Source organism: Diabrotica virgifera, chromosome 1 (genome assembly GCF_917563875.1).
Source record: "Diabrotica virgifera virgifera chromosome 1, PGI_DIABVI_V3a".
NCBI classification, from domain to species: domain Eukaryota; kingdom Metazoa; phylum Arthropoda; class Insecta; order Coleoptera; family Chrysomelidae; genus Diabrotica; species Diabrotica virgifera.
The window spans coordinates 211,067,766-211,083,491 of record NC_065443.1 but is presented as its reverse complement, the minus strand read 5'-3'; positions in this window follow the sequence as shown (position 1 = coordinate 211,083,491).

Below are 15,726 nucleotides of genomic sequence, written 5' to 3'. Positions count from 1 at the left end.
CACGACTGCGTAATGGAGTACTACCCACTTACCGAAATTGTAAAAAGTCTAAATTAGACGCATAAAGTGTCAGTAGTACAAGAGCAGTCATCATGAGAGTAGCATTCGTAGATATTCAGGGATTCGCTGTGGACGGGTGGTTTGTTCCCAAAGAACTTACCATCGAAATAGGTTTTAAACGAAGTCATTATATCTTTTTACCTCCGAAACCATTCGATGCGCTAAGTAATGATGATAAGAAGACAGCATCATACGTGGAGAAAAAACTGCTTGGCATTCGATATTCTGATGGAGCAGTAGAATTGTCCAAAATAAATGAAATACTAGAAACCAAGTTGTTGTATGCAGCCGATTACATATACGTTCGAGGAGAACAAAAAGCAGAATTTTTAAGCAAGAAATGTCACATTTTTGGAGTTTTTCCCCTTATTATTGATGTTTGCAAGTTTGATGGCACGCCTCTTGCTACTGGAAACGTTGGTCCTGCTACAAACCCCTGTCACGCCGTTGGACTATTTTCGTGTACAGAAAGAAATGTGGATCGTCTACGTCACTGGTTTTCTTATACAATATTACCATTGTAATTTTTCTATGTATAAATAAATATTTTTAGAGAGAGATTTTTGCTTTTTTATTTAAACACCTTATTTACTGATCAAGTCTTATATTACATGAAGATTCAAATTTTCTCTTTACAATTTCAAACATAATTTTTATAATTAAGATAAATATAGATGCTAATATTACACAAGACATTGCAAAGACATTGTCTATTTCACTTTTCACATACTCGCTGGTGTTGTTGCTGGCACCCATGGTGTAGGCTGAATACGTCTCAATGGATATGTAGCTTGTGGTAGTTTTCTAAAAGCGTAAAGACCTTGCTGCTGCTGCTGTAAATTCAACTCTTCAGGCTTCCACGTTTTGTCCTCAATATGCAGACTATCGAAATGTCTTTTAATTTGTTTTATATCCTCATATGATTTAATATCTTTATTTAACTGATTAAGTTTAGTTTGAAATTCCATAACCCTATGTATGTACTCGGTGGGATTCATATCAATACTGAACATGTTCAGTGTCACAATGTCTCATAAATGCCACGTTCTGCGTCAAATGTCGGACGGAAAACTGAACAATGTCACATATCTACGTCAAATGTCACGTTCTGCGTCGAATTTCACGTCCTACGTCAAATGTCACGTTCTGCGTCAAATGTCGGACGGAAAACTGAACAATGTCATATAAATGTCACGTCATACGTCAAATGTCACGTTCTGTTAGGCACTATACGGAAAAGAAGAATTGACAGTTGGCTTCTGTGTCTCCGCCGCTTTCATTTGACACCCCATACGTCAAAATCGGACCAATGACAACAAAGATGTCGAATGTCACGTTCTGTTAGGCACTATACGGAAAAGAAGAAGAATTGACAAACGAAAAGAAGAAGAAGAATTGACAGTTGGCTTCTGTGTCACCGCCGCTTTTATTTGACACCCCATACGTCAAAATCGGACCAATAGCAACAAAGATATGCTGTAATGCCGTTTTGGCACTGCCGCCATCTTTGTTTTTTGTCTCAACTTATTCGTTACCCCCTCCACGTTCCAACGAGCCCTCTTACGTCAAAATCGGACCAATAGAAAAGAAGATATGACGTAATGCCCTTTTGGCACTGCCGCCATCTTTGTTTTTTGTCTCAACTTATTCGTTACCCCCTCCCCGTTCCGACGAGCCCTCTTACGTCAAAATCGGACCAATAGAAACGAAGATATGACGTAATGCCCTTTTGGCATATTCCGATGCGCACGCCACATACTGCGTTCAACCCCCTTTTTCATCCCCTTTCCAACGATACGTCACACGTCATCCTACGTTAAGCCGTTTGGCATTTATTAATATTTAAGGGTTGCGATTTAGGGGATGTGCCAGAACGCAGGTTGTCTATCTACTAGAGATAGCTTTGATATTTTATGTAGATTTACGGCGAACAAAATTTTCTCTAATAATAGATGAATCTACTGATCTTTCCATCACGAAACATTTATAAGGTATGAAAAAAACTACGTTATTCAAGATTGTTTTCTGTCCCTCATACTCATACCCCATTATTATAAAATGCCATTATCCTCAGCAGATGGAAATACTCATTTTCAAGCTGTGCTAAGTTTTTTTGTGAAAATATTCCTTACAAGGATAATCTCGTTGGTTACGCATCTGATAGAGCTAATGTAATGATGGGTTCTAAACATTCCTTCATGACTCTTTTAAAAAATGAATATCTGAAGTTTTCATTATGAAATGCATGTCACTCTTACCACTTGTGTGCATCTTATGCATTCGAAAAATTGCTAAGATTTGTTGAGGACTTATTGCGAGATATTAATAATTATTTTTTTTCAAGTCCTAAACGTGTTCCTCAATACAGTGTGTCAATTTTAAAACTTACAATGGGCTATATCTCACGAACAAAAGCTGATATCGAAAAATGCTTGAAACCGTTTCTAGGAAAGTACGGGGGAACTAAAATGACATGAAAGAGAACTCACCCCCATCAACCCCCTAGGCCCCACCCACCACAACCAAAAATTTTTAAATTGCAAACCCCTACTTGTGATACATCATTTAAAAGACTATAAAAAATGCTATCCAATGGTATAAATAATAATTATACAGAGTGTTAATATCAGGCGGCTTACTATGACTTTTAGAACACCACCAAAGGACAACAAAGAAGAGCAAGAGAAACAAGAAATGGAAGAAATAAAGAAAATGTTAAAAGAAATGAACGAGGATATCAAAACACAAATAAAAGAACTGAAAACGGAATTGAAGGAAGAAAATGAGGAGATTAGAAACAACATAAGGGAGGTAAAAGAAGAATTGAAACAAAACAACGAAGAAATAAAAAACATAAAACAAGAAATAGAAAATATGAAGAATGAATGGGCAAAGGAGAGGAAAGAGCTAAAACAAAAGAATAAAATGCTCAAAGAAGAAAACAAAAAGATAACAGAGGATCTATCTGATCTTAAACGATCAATGGAAAGACTAGACAAGGAAAAAAGAAAAAATAACCTAATCATAAGCGGATTAATTATAGACAGTGAAGATCCAATAGCTCTAAAACAAGAAATGACAAGCATGCTAGAAAACCATCTAGGAATTAAGACCGATATCAAGAGAGCACAAAAAATTGGCACAGAAACCTGCCTAGTCGAATTAGGAAATGAAGAAGAAAAAGTAGCCATACTACGAAATAAAAGCAAGCTAAAAGAAGTAAAGCATAAGAAAATATGGATTACAGAAGACCTCACAAAAAGAGAGCAACAGAAAGCGAAAGCCTTAAGAGATATAAGCAGAGAGATGAGAGAAAAAGGGAAAATAGTAAAAATGGGATATAATAAAATTACAGTAGACGGAAGGGAATGGAGATGGAACCAGAAAAAAGAAAAGGTAATGGAAATAGCGACTCCAAAAAACTAACACAGTCACACGGAAGAAACGACGTAGGGATCATCCGAGGAACAGGGAGAGAAGATATTGCAAGTGAACAGGACACTAACAAAAAATGTATAGAATTAAGTAGTGATAAGTTTAGAAATAGGAAAATAAATATTAATTATGATAATAGTAATATGATTGGTGATGGGAATAATAATTTTAGGAATAGTATTAAAAATCAAAACAAAAAGAAACAAAAAAGAAAACAGAAAATAATGAAAATATGCACCTGGAACATAAGAACAATGTTAACTGCAGGAAAAATGGAAGAGATAGCAGGAGAACTGAAAAGATACGGTATAAACGTAGCTGCCATACAAGAGACCAGATGGAAAGGAAGCGGCGAATTAGAAAACAAAAACCTCAGCCTCAAATATTCAGGGAGCGAAAGACAAGGGCAGTACGGAGTAGCATTTATGATACTCGGAGATGTAAGGCAAAAAATACTACAATTTAGACCGATAAGTAACAGACTTGCATACTTGCGCATAGAAGCAAAGCCAAGTAATTTGTCACTACTAAACGTATATGCGCCTACAGAAAATGCGAACACAGAAGAAAAAGAAAAATGGTACGATGATATAGAGGAAGAAATAGAAAAGATACCCAAAGAAGACACGATCATGGTACTGGGAGACTTCAATGCCCAAATAGGAAAAGAGCAATACACAGAAATTGTAGCAGGAAGATACACAATACATGAAAGGACAAATGACAATGGACAACAATTATGCAACCTAGCAACAAGAACAGGCATGGTCATAAGCAGTACAAAGTTCCCGCATCCTAACAAACACAAAATAACATGGATATCACCAAATCAGCAAACTAAATCTCAGATAGACCATATTTTGATAAACAGGCGGAGACAATCTTCAATTAAGGACGTAAGATCCTACAGAGGAGCCTGTGCTGACTCAGATCATTTCATGGTAACAGCAAAAATAAAACAAAAAACATGCAGGAGTAAAAATAGAAGTAAACAAACGAAATGGGACACTGAAGAACTAAAAGAAGAGCAAGTAAGAAGGAGATATCAGGAAGAACTGGAAAAATATCTAAGAATGGATGACAATCAAGAATGTGTCGACGTGAAACGGGAGTGGAGCTGCATAAAAGACGCCATACAGGAAGCAGCAGAAAAAACAATTGGCAAAAAAAGGAAGGAGAAGAAAAAAGAATGGTACAACATCGAATGTCAAAAAATTATGAAAAGAAAAGTGGAAGCGAGATTAAAATGGATAAGAACGAACACGGCAGAAGACAGAGAAAACTACGAATCACTGAGAAATGAGGGCAAAAAAATTAACAGAAAACAAAAACGACAATGGATAGATCTAAAGATTCAGGAAATAGAGAACGAAAAATACAACAGAAATTCAAAAAAATTCTATAATAAAATAAAAGAAAACAATAGAACATTCAAAGGTAAATTAAAAGGAATAAAAGACAAACAAGGTAAAATTGTAGAGGAAGAGAAAGAGTATAAAAAAATATGGACAAGTCACTTTAAAGAATTACTAATTGAACCAGTTATAAATGATGAAATAGAAGACGAGGACGAAGAAGAAACGAACACACAGGAACCAACATTAGAAGAAGTAAAAAACATTATAACGAAAGGGAATAATGGAAAGGCACCTGGGAAGGACGGAATAAATCTAGAACTAATAAAATACGGAGGGGACATATTGCATGAAAAAATACATGAATTGATTAAGAAAATATGGAAAGAGGAGACAATGCCGAACGAGTGGGAAATTGGACAGATTATAACGATCCATAAAAAAGGCGACCAGCATGAGTGTAAGAACTACAGAGGTATTACACTATTAAACGTTGCCTATAAAATATTATCGTCAATAATACAAAAAAGGTTAACAGATGAAACAAAAAATATCATAGGACAATACCAATGCGGTTTCGTAAAAGGCAGATCAACAACAGATGCAGTACATACCATTAAACAAATCATGGAAAAGGCACACGAACATCAACATGAAATAGAAATATTATTTATAGACTTTGAACAAGCCTTTGACTAAATAAAGAGAAAGGAAATAATGAAAGCCCTAAAATATCAAGGAGTAAGTAAAAAACTAAGAAACCTAATAAAAATGTCTATGAATAAATCAAAAATAAGTATCCTAACACAAAAAGGGGAAACAGAAGAATTCGAAATAAATAAAGGAGTGAGACAAGGTGACTCACTGTCAGCAACACTATTTAACCTGACAGTAGATTTTGTGTTAAGAAAGATCCATAAGGGAAACCTAAGAGCATCAGGTTACCAACTAATCGCGTATGCAGATGATATAGCGATAGTAACAAAAACACGAAAAATCATGAAAAAAATATTAATGGAGATAGAAGAAGAGGGAAAGAAGATGGGACTAAGAATTAATGAAAAGAAAACAAAATTAATGAGACTCGGAAAAGCAGAACAAAACAGAGAGATAAGGATAGGAAATAAAAAATTCGAGGAAGTACAGAAATTTAAATACCTGGGCGTTATGATAAATAACAAAGGGGAAAGAAAAACGGAGATCGAAGAAAGAATAACTGCGACCAACCGGGTATTCCAAGCAAATAGAAAACTACTAAAGAGTAAAATATTGACCAAACAAACAAAAATGAATATATATAAAACAATAATAAGACCAATAACGATGTATGCAGCAGAAACCATGACTATGACAAAAAAAGAAGAAGAGAAATTAAGAATAAATGAACGAAAGATAATAAGGACAATACTGGGTCCAGTGAAAATCGAAGAACAAGACTATAGAAGGAGAATGAATAAAGAAATTTTAGAAGAATTAAATGGTGAAGATATAGTAAAGAAAATAAAAGTACAAAGAACCAAATGGCTAGGTCACATATGGAGAAAAGGACCAGAATCAGTATCAAAAGCTATGATATTGTGGCAACCAGGAGGAAAAAGGAGACGTGGTCGACCCAGATCTAAATGGTTAACTGAAGTAGAGGAGGACCTAAGAGGAGCAGGAATTACAAAATGGAAAGAGAGGGCAATAGACCGGAAGAAATGGAGACATATTAGTGAACAAATACAATGATCATGGGGACTGATCCACCCCGTAAAATGGATCTAGAAAGCGAAAGCGACGAAACCCCACATGGGGTGTTAAGCCATATACTATACTATGACTTTTAAATTTGTAATGCTATCTCCCGGACTATTATTTTGAATGATAAATGTCCGTCAGTACATTTTTTTTTGTATAAAAACTTAATTTGCCGTTTTGCAAAACAAGTTAAAACATCTGTTTTTTGGTTTCTGTCAGATTCAATAATTTTGGTTTATTTGAGACCTTTAAATGTCATTAGTTTTCATCATTTGTACGATCGGTACTGTCATTAAGCTGCAGTTGTCACGAATACCTCAACGAGTGGGGATCATTTTCATATTTGCGTCCCAGAACCAGTGTTATTTACGAACAGCTCAAATATTTAATGAAAGGCATCCGGACAAAAATTTAAGTCACGTGTACTTCCGCGATTTAGTTGAAAAGTTTACAGAAACGGGATCAGTGCAAAATAAAAAAAGGTTCCCCAAGATTACTGAATAAAGCATCCCAAATTGAGGTCCTTGGAAATTTTGCAATAGAGCCTACTGCATCAACACGTCAAGTATCTGCAATGATAGGACGTTCACATGAGTCGGTTAGAAAGGTGTTGAAATTACATAAGTTTCACCCGTACAAAACACAAATTCTTCAAGAACTATAGTTGATTTTTTTACTAAGAGGAGTAAACTAAAAAGACAGATTCACACCCAAGAAAGTTAGGTACTAGAAACGTCACCAAATTCATCTTCTTTTTTCGTTGATCATATCAGCTTTCGATGATAATCCATACATATTATATTATACTAACACATCGCTAAAGAGTTCTAAAAACAACTGTTTTTATATAAAAGCGGACTAAAAATCCAAAAATTAAAGGAATAATGCAGAAACCTATAAAATGACAGAAGTTCCAAAATTTCAGAAATGTCATTAGTGTCAAAAGTTAATAACAGTGGAGTAAACTTGCCCGCGGTTTGACCAATTAGAAACAAGCATTACGGCGCGGTAAATTTGAATCACTCCTCTTGGTTAAAAAACAAACAATAGGCGATTATGATCCAGACCGACGAATTGAGTTTTGTGAACTCGTGACTGAAAGAATTCGCGTTGAACCGAGATTGTTAAAAATATTTGTTTCACTGATGAATGTACTTTTATGCTGAATGGTAATGTAAATAAACAAAACTGTCAGTACTGGAGTGATGCGAACCCGTGTCGATTCGGAGAAGGTCACACTCAATATCCTGAAAAACTGAATGTTTGGGCAGGAATATTAGGCGATGCTATAATTGGCCTCTTGTTCATACCAGGCAATTTAAGTGGCGACATTTATCTCGATATGCTGGAAAACACCATCGAACCTTTAATTGTGCATGAATTAGAGAACCAAAGGGACGACCAAGGCAACCTAGCTCTAGACAAAGATTTGCTGCATTTCCAACAAGATGGAGCACCTCCTCACTATGCAGCTCCACCAGGTACTGGTTAGATACTAATTATCCGAACAAATGGATTGGAAGGAGAGGTCCTATTGAGTGGCCACCGAGATCACCAGACTTACCGCCACCTGACTTTTTTCTATGGGGTTACCTCAAGTCAGTTGTTTATAAAACTCAACCTGCGTCACTTGAGGAATTGCGAGAAAGAATTACGCAAGCATGTCGAGCTATTATAAGAACAACATTTGCCAAAGTTCTTGCAGAATTTGAAAATAGGCTGTATTATTGTTTACAAAACAACGGAAGCCACTTTGAACATTTATTTAATTGACATTTTTAACAAATTTGTAGTTCAACAAAAACCTTATTAAATTTTTCATTTAAGCCAAAGTTTCACAATTATTGCTTCACCCTGTATAATTATTATTTATACCATTGGATAGATTTTTTTATATTCTTCAATGATGTATCACAAGTAGGTGTTTGCAATTTAAACTTTTTTGGTTGTGGTGGGTGGGTCCGGGGGTGTTGATGGGGGTGAGTTCTCTTTCATGTCATTTTAGTTCCCCCTTACTATCCTAGAAACGGTTTCAAGCATTTTTCGATATCAGCTTTTGTTCGTGAGATATAGCCCATTGTAAGTTTTAAAATTGACACACTGTATACAGAATTTCAGTCGTTCTGAAATGTAAAATTTCACAAAATATTACATCCGTCCCAAACATGCTGATGTATCGTGAATATAATGAGTTGAAATTATTTTTCAGATGCCGTTCAGTAAAACGAATTACTTGCAGCTGAAAATATTTTGGTAAAGCTTAATCATGTTACGACTCTTTTATTCATTTCATTTTTAGATTACGTAGTATTCTTAGTTAATTATATAAATAAAGAAATGCAATCACAGACGCCTAAAATCCATTTAGTGTATTCCAAAATCAGTTCAACTTTAAAAACATTTTTCGACTGTTTAAAAAAAAGAATATATTTTGGACAAGTCAATCGAAAAGATTGATTTTAGAACTTCTATAAATTATTTACGTCTTGAAGAAATATATTATGGCGTGAAGGTACAAAATACTTTTCATAGTCGTACAGATGTAACTCCAGAACAAAAACATTTATTCCAATTGAGATGTCTTGACTTCTACATTGAAAGGTATTACAACCAAATTGTTAAAAGATGGCCCCTAGAAAGGAATAAGCTAAAGAACATTCTACTATCGACCTTGCAAAAGTCAAATCTGGTGAAATTTCATCTATTGCGCATTTGTGTGGCTTATTCCCTGGATTAGTCCATTCCTCGACCTCTACCAGCATGCAGATGCAGGCAATTGACACTGAGTGGCGTCTATTGCGAAATACGGAAGCAATCAAAGATTTAGATGAAGATGCAGAACAGTTTTGGAAGTATGTAGTATTTATTAACCCATTATCCCTCATGTAGGCTAGGGTAGTAGAAAATTTTTTCCATTTCTGCCTGTTTTTCGAGATGTAACTCATCCGTCTAAAGGTCATATTGGCTTCTGCTGGGATACTTCTATTCCAAGTTTCCTTTGGCCGTCCTTGTTTTCTTCTTGCTTGTGGGTTCCAATGTTAGATTTTCTTTGGAATTTCGTTTTCGCTTTTTCTTAAAGTATGACCCAGCCATCCAAACTTCCGTTTGCGTATTTGTTTTCCAATTTCCTCTTCTTCTGCTCCGGCCCATAGCTCTCGGTTGCTTATAACGTCGGGCCACCGTATCTTAAATATTCTTCTTAGACATCTATTTATGAAAACCTGGAGCTTTCTTGTTCTGTTGTTTGTTCTGTAATTATTCGTAATGTATTTATTAAATCTATGTATGACCTCCCTCTTCTAAACCCATTTTGTTCTTTCCTTAGGCCATCATCGATTATGTTTTCGATCCTGTTAAGAATTGTTGTACAAAATAGTTTATTCACTGTGCAGATCAATGTAATTCCTCTCCAATAATTGCACAACTTTAAATCGCCTTTTTTGGGTATTTTAACTATTACATCTGTTTGCCAGTCCTTCGGAAATTTCTCTTCCTTCCATCTTCTCAAATAGGGGTAGTAGTATTTTTGTTGTCAGGTTCACGTCCGCTTTCAATAGTTTCCTTGTGATTTGGTCCATGCCTGGTGATTTGCTGTTTTTAAGACTCTCCATTGCTTCGATGAATTTGTTTGGTGGATTTGTGTTTATATTTAGTTCCAAAATATTATCTTTCTCTGGTGCTATTATGATTTCTTGTCTTTGTATGTTTAGTAATTCTTTGAAGTATTCGGCCCATGTTTCACAGTTTTGGAAGAGTGAACACACGGAACCCCAACGTTTTCTCACTTAACCAGTTTAATTTTGAACCTTCTATCTTTGCCACAGTCCTCAGCAAATTTTGAGCGAATCTTTTCAACTGTGAATATACTTAAACCAAACAGAGAAATCGGTTACAGTTGAGTCCAGGGTTCTTTACCCGTGCGTCATCATTTAAAGCATACGAAATAAGTAGGAAATTTACTAAACGCAACAACAACTGACAGTAAGTGGCTACGGCTCTGATCACGGGTTAGATAGTTAAATATGACGTTATCAAATAAATAGAATGTCAAATGTATGTTTTGCTTTAAAATTTTGGTGCATAATTACAGCTACATTTGAAGTAGCTTAATAAATTCATTTATTATCATTGATTAATCAATAAATAAACAATTTATAAAAAAATTCAATAACATATCTTCTTTTTGTCATTTTATTCACTTTGGCGGAAACTTCAACACTTCCTTAACTGTGTGAATGAGGTTAGCTTTGTATGTTGTAAAATAAATGTAACAAACGTTGTAAATACACTTATTATAGTAATTATGCTGTAATAGTATATTCAACGAGCATGTAATGATGGCTATTACTCACGATGATGAAGTTTGCGACACAAGCCATTGGCGAGTGTCGTAATTCATCAGAGTGAGTAATAGCCATTACATGCAAGTAGAATACTATACTTTTTCTACGACCTTTTTTATTTTAATTAGTAGAAAAATATAATTATCAACTACTAACATTATTTAAAACGAAATATTTTATTTTTCATAAGAAAATATATTTTATATAACTATGGCAACACTGTTAGAATTACACTCGTTGGGCTTATAAAACAATCAAACAGTTGTCATTATGTCATGGAATGGCGGTGTCTTTTAAAAATAAGACATATTTTAAGGCAATTACATGAAAAAGAACGTGTGCTCTCAATTAAAATCTATTGTACAATGAACAGTAAGTAAAACAGAATTCATCGATATGAATTTCATATCCGTAAGACCTTTTACGAAATTAATACCGATTGTTTATTGTTTGCCTTTTAATAACGTCAATCTTAAAATGTCAAATGTTAAAATTTAAACGTAAAAAATATACTAACCCATTGTTAAAGTTAAAAATCCTTTAAACATTTTTCAAATTTAATTGTTCACATAAATTATAATGAATATTTTATTAAATAAACAAGTTTAAGTAATTTTATTTGCTAATAGGTATATTAAAAGTGCCATGCACCACTTGAATCTAACTTCAACCCGTGAGTAATGACCCACGAGTAACTTCAGCCCGTGAGTAATGAATTATTACTCACGGGTAAAGTAATGGGTGTTATTATCTATTCAAAAATAGCGAATAATAAGTATACTATTAAACGGTCGTAGAAAAATCTGTTTGTGTACTATAAAAAACTTCAAAATTCAAAAATTCGACAAAATTTAACAGGCTGGCAGCCACAAAAGTAAACACACCAGAAACGTCACAAATTGTACTCAAAATCTGAAAACATCCCCAAACTTCTTTTTTTTGTACCTTTCAATGTACCGAGTCTAGAGCGTTCATAAAAACAACACGTGTTTTTACTTAATAACAGGCGGTAGCTGGTTTGTCATTAGTTTCACGCGTGGAAGAGAATGATGCTAGATAAAAAATATGTGTTTTATCTCGCCAGGTATTAATGACGCACGGGTAAAGATTCGTGGACTCATATATCAAGTGTATCAATGGAGAAAATAACATGTGAAGAGTACAGGGGGAAAATAAGGAATGTCGCATTTTATACATATTGAGATAAACACCAATAAAGGTTTAATTCTTATGATACCTAAAAACTACTTAGGATATTCTTAGCAGAATGTTAGCAATTTTTATTCTCTAAACTTAATATAATATGAATCTATATTAACTTGCTAACATTCCTTATTTTTGTTCAGTGGCGTGCGGACAATCCTGGTCCTTCGAGTGGATAAAAATTCTTAGAAAATTTATATAGAGTGATCTTTATGTTTATTGTCTTAAATCGATAGCCTAGTCGATAGTACTCAGTTTTTGCTACCACATTGCGAGAAAAGCCAAAATTAATGAAAAAGTGACATTCCTTGTGTTTCCCCTGTACTCTTCATGTATTTTACACGCGAAAAGATCGAGAAAATACGTGTTATAATTTTGAAATTGGAAAATCACTCATTTTCAAAATATCAAAAGATCGTTGGTATAAAAGAAAATTTATTTCACTAATCACTTTTTTGTGTTCAGTTAATTTTAGTTAGTTTTCTTAATAGGTGTTGATTGTTTTAGAGAATAAGAGTGTAATTGTTTTTAAGAACTAATATTTTCTGTTATTTATTATATTATTATATTTTTATTAATTTTACCGGTACATATTTCAATGTCTCATTTAGTTTCAGAAAATATACTATTTTTAATAGTGTTAAATAAACATGACAAATAAAGTTTTAAGTCCTCTTTTCTTTTCTGTCCTCTATTTATATTTCCAGAATCCAGACCTTAGTATGTACCTACTAAATGTAAATCTGGTAATAACAGAGAATCCCAGCAGTGAAAACCTCTGCTCGTTTTCAGTATCATCAGTATTTCGGTTCTCATTATTAGAATGTTGGGTATTATATTCTATTTTTTTATTTTATTATATTTAAACGAATATAATATTCAGTTTTTCGTAAAGCAATGAGAATTGCAAATCTTAATGAAATTTAAACGAAAAAAATCTATCGATTGACTCTACAACCTACCGAATTTTTGAAAGAATTTTACCGATTTTATTTTTTTCCATTTGGGAACATTGTCTGTTCAGTTGAGTATTTTGTCAAGCATAGAATAGTACTAGTCTACAATTGTAGACAACGTGTCTACGGACACGTTATAACATCTGACTACATTGCAGACATTTGATTCCATTATTTTCAAAAGTCAATGTAACGTTTATTTAGTACCATTTCGTACTCTTGCTGTTGACCGTTTTTTAGGTTGTCCCAAATGTGTTCAATTGGGTTAAGATCGGTACTACGTGCCGGCCACGGTAAAACTTGAATCCCGACCTCATTTAGATACTTATGGTTGAATTCTGCGGCAAGGCAACGTGCATTTTCATGCATTAATCTAGTTTAATCAAATTTTCACCAATCGGTGCGAAAGGCATAATATGGTCCTGGAAAACTTCTTCCACGCATCTTTAAGCTTTCACAATGCCTCTATCGAACGCAGCAAGATCGGTACGAACTTTGTAAGAGATACCTCCCCAAATCATTATTGACTCTCCTCGGTAAGCCACTGTTTCTGTTATAGTGTATGGAGCAAACCTTTCATTTTGACGCCTTTAGACACGCTGACGTCCATCTGGACCTCTTAGGGCTATTCTGCTCTCATCTGAGAACACAATGTTCTTCCATTCCTTCCCAGTCTAGTCAGCATATTCCCGCGCAAAATCAAGTATAGCCAAGGGTTACCATGCATCCGGATTTCGTCCGGACAGTCCGGATTGGCGTCCGGATAAGAGAAATGTCCGGATTTTTTTCTTTACAAAAAGAAAATATTTAAAAAAACATTTAACAAATACTCGAAGATCTCAAAGATGTAAATTTTATTACGGTTATTACAAACGAAATCAAACTGACTCCGGTATGTGTTCGTTATTTTAAGCAAAATGAAGGTGTCAACGTGAAACTTTTATTTTTTCACATCAAATTCACATAACTAGTTTTCGACTGGTTTACCAGTCATCATCAGTGCTTACCTAAAATGAATATAACCTGATAAAAAGGCAAAGATGCTGAAATTTTGACTAGGGTTAAAAAAAATATCAGGTTATACTCACGTGCAATGTACATGCTAATCACCAAGATGGTATTATACAAAAATATGTGGGTCAAAGCCTAGTGAAAGTAGTCCGTCAAGGAAACATAGGTATAAAATGCTACCTTAAGCCTGGATGTTTAAAATATTATATAATTTGCCCTAGGTAACATCTGAGATCTGGATATGACTTGTTCACATGTTGGAAGTGAGACGGTAAGTGAAAATGAAATGGTTGGGAACCTCGGAATGATGACAAGACAAACGACAGTTCCACAGGTAGTTTAAAATAACCTGTCATATTTAAGAGTAAGGTATACAGATTGTTGAAATTAGAAATGATGTAACAGCATACCCAATGTGAAAATTATCATTTAAAATTCATTAAACTAGTTGTTGTAGTAAAATGGATTTTAAATCTTCGATCTCTTGATAATAAGATTTTATTACGGTATTTGTTGTCGAACACTTAACTCCTGTGTAATGTGGTTTGCCTATCTAGTTCCACTTACAGTATACGAGAATCCATTTTACTACAATAACTAGTTTAATGAATTTTAAATGATAATTTTCACATTGGGTGTGTTGTTACATCATTTCTAATTTCAACAATCTGTATACCTTACTCTTAAATATGACAGGTTATTTTAAACTACCTGTGGAACTGTCGTTTGTCTTGTCATCGTTCCGAGGTTACCAACCATTTCATTTTCACTTGCCGTCTCACTTCCAACATGTGACAAGTCATATCCAGATCTCAGATGTTACCTAGGGCAAATTATATAATATTTTAAACATCCAGGCTTAAGGTAGCATTTTATACCTATGTTTCCTTGACGGACTACTTTCACTGGGCTTTGACCCACATATTTTTGTATAATACCATCTTGGTGATTAGCATGTACATTGCACGTGAGTATAACCTAATAATTTTTTAACCCTGGTCAAAATTTCAACATTGCCTTTTTATCAGGTTATATTCATTTTAGGTAAGCACTGATGATGACTGGTAAACCAGTCGAAAACTAGTTATGTGAATTTGATGCGGCTCTTTTGAGGGTATTTTAAATATACCTTTTATACAGGATTTATTGTTTTTTGTATCACATGGTATACAGCCAACTACAGGAAAACTTTTTCCTTGTGGATTTTTATTTTTTGGTGAACTTCCGGGTGAAACATCTGATCTTTTAGTAGAACATCTTTTAAAATGCATTAAAAAGTACTTACTCTATTGATTCAAAACTAGTTTGCCTTTGTGCTAATAATTCAAAAATGCACGGTCAAGGATATTTTTTTTTCTTGGACTACCCCGGATTTGGACTTAATAAATTATGGTAACCCTAAGTATAGCTCTACGGTGTTGTGGGAGCAGCTGTGGGGTGCGAGCTGGACAGAAAGCCCTCAATTTTCTTTCTGCCAATTTTCTTCTAATGGTACGCTCACTCAAACTATCATTGCTCACCACAAAAAGACGCGTACGAGCTTCACCAGTGATGCAAAAGCGATTTCTCAACATGTTGCTGACAATGAAGCGGTCATCTCGAATTGTAGTCCAACGTGTCAGC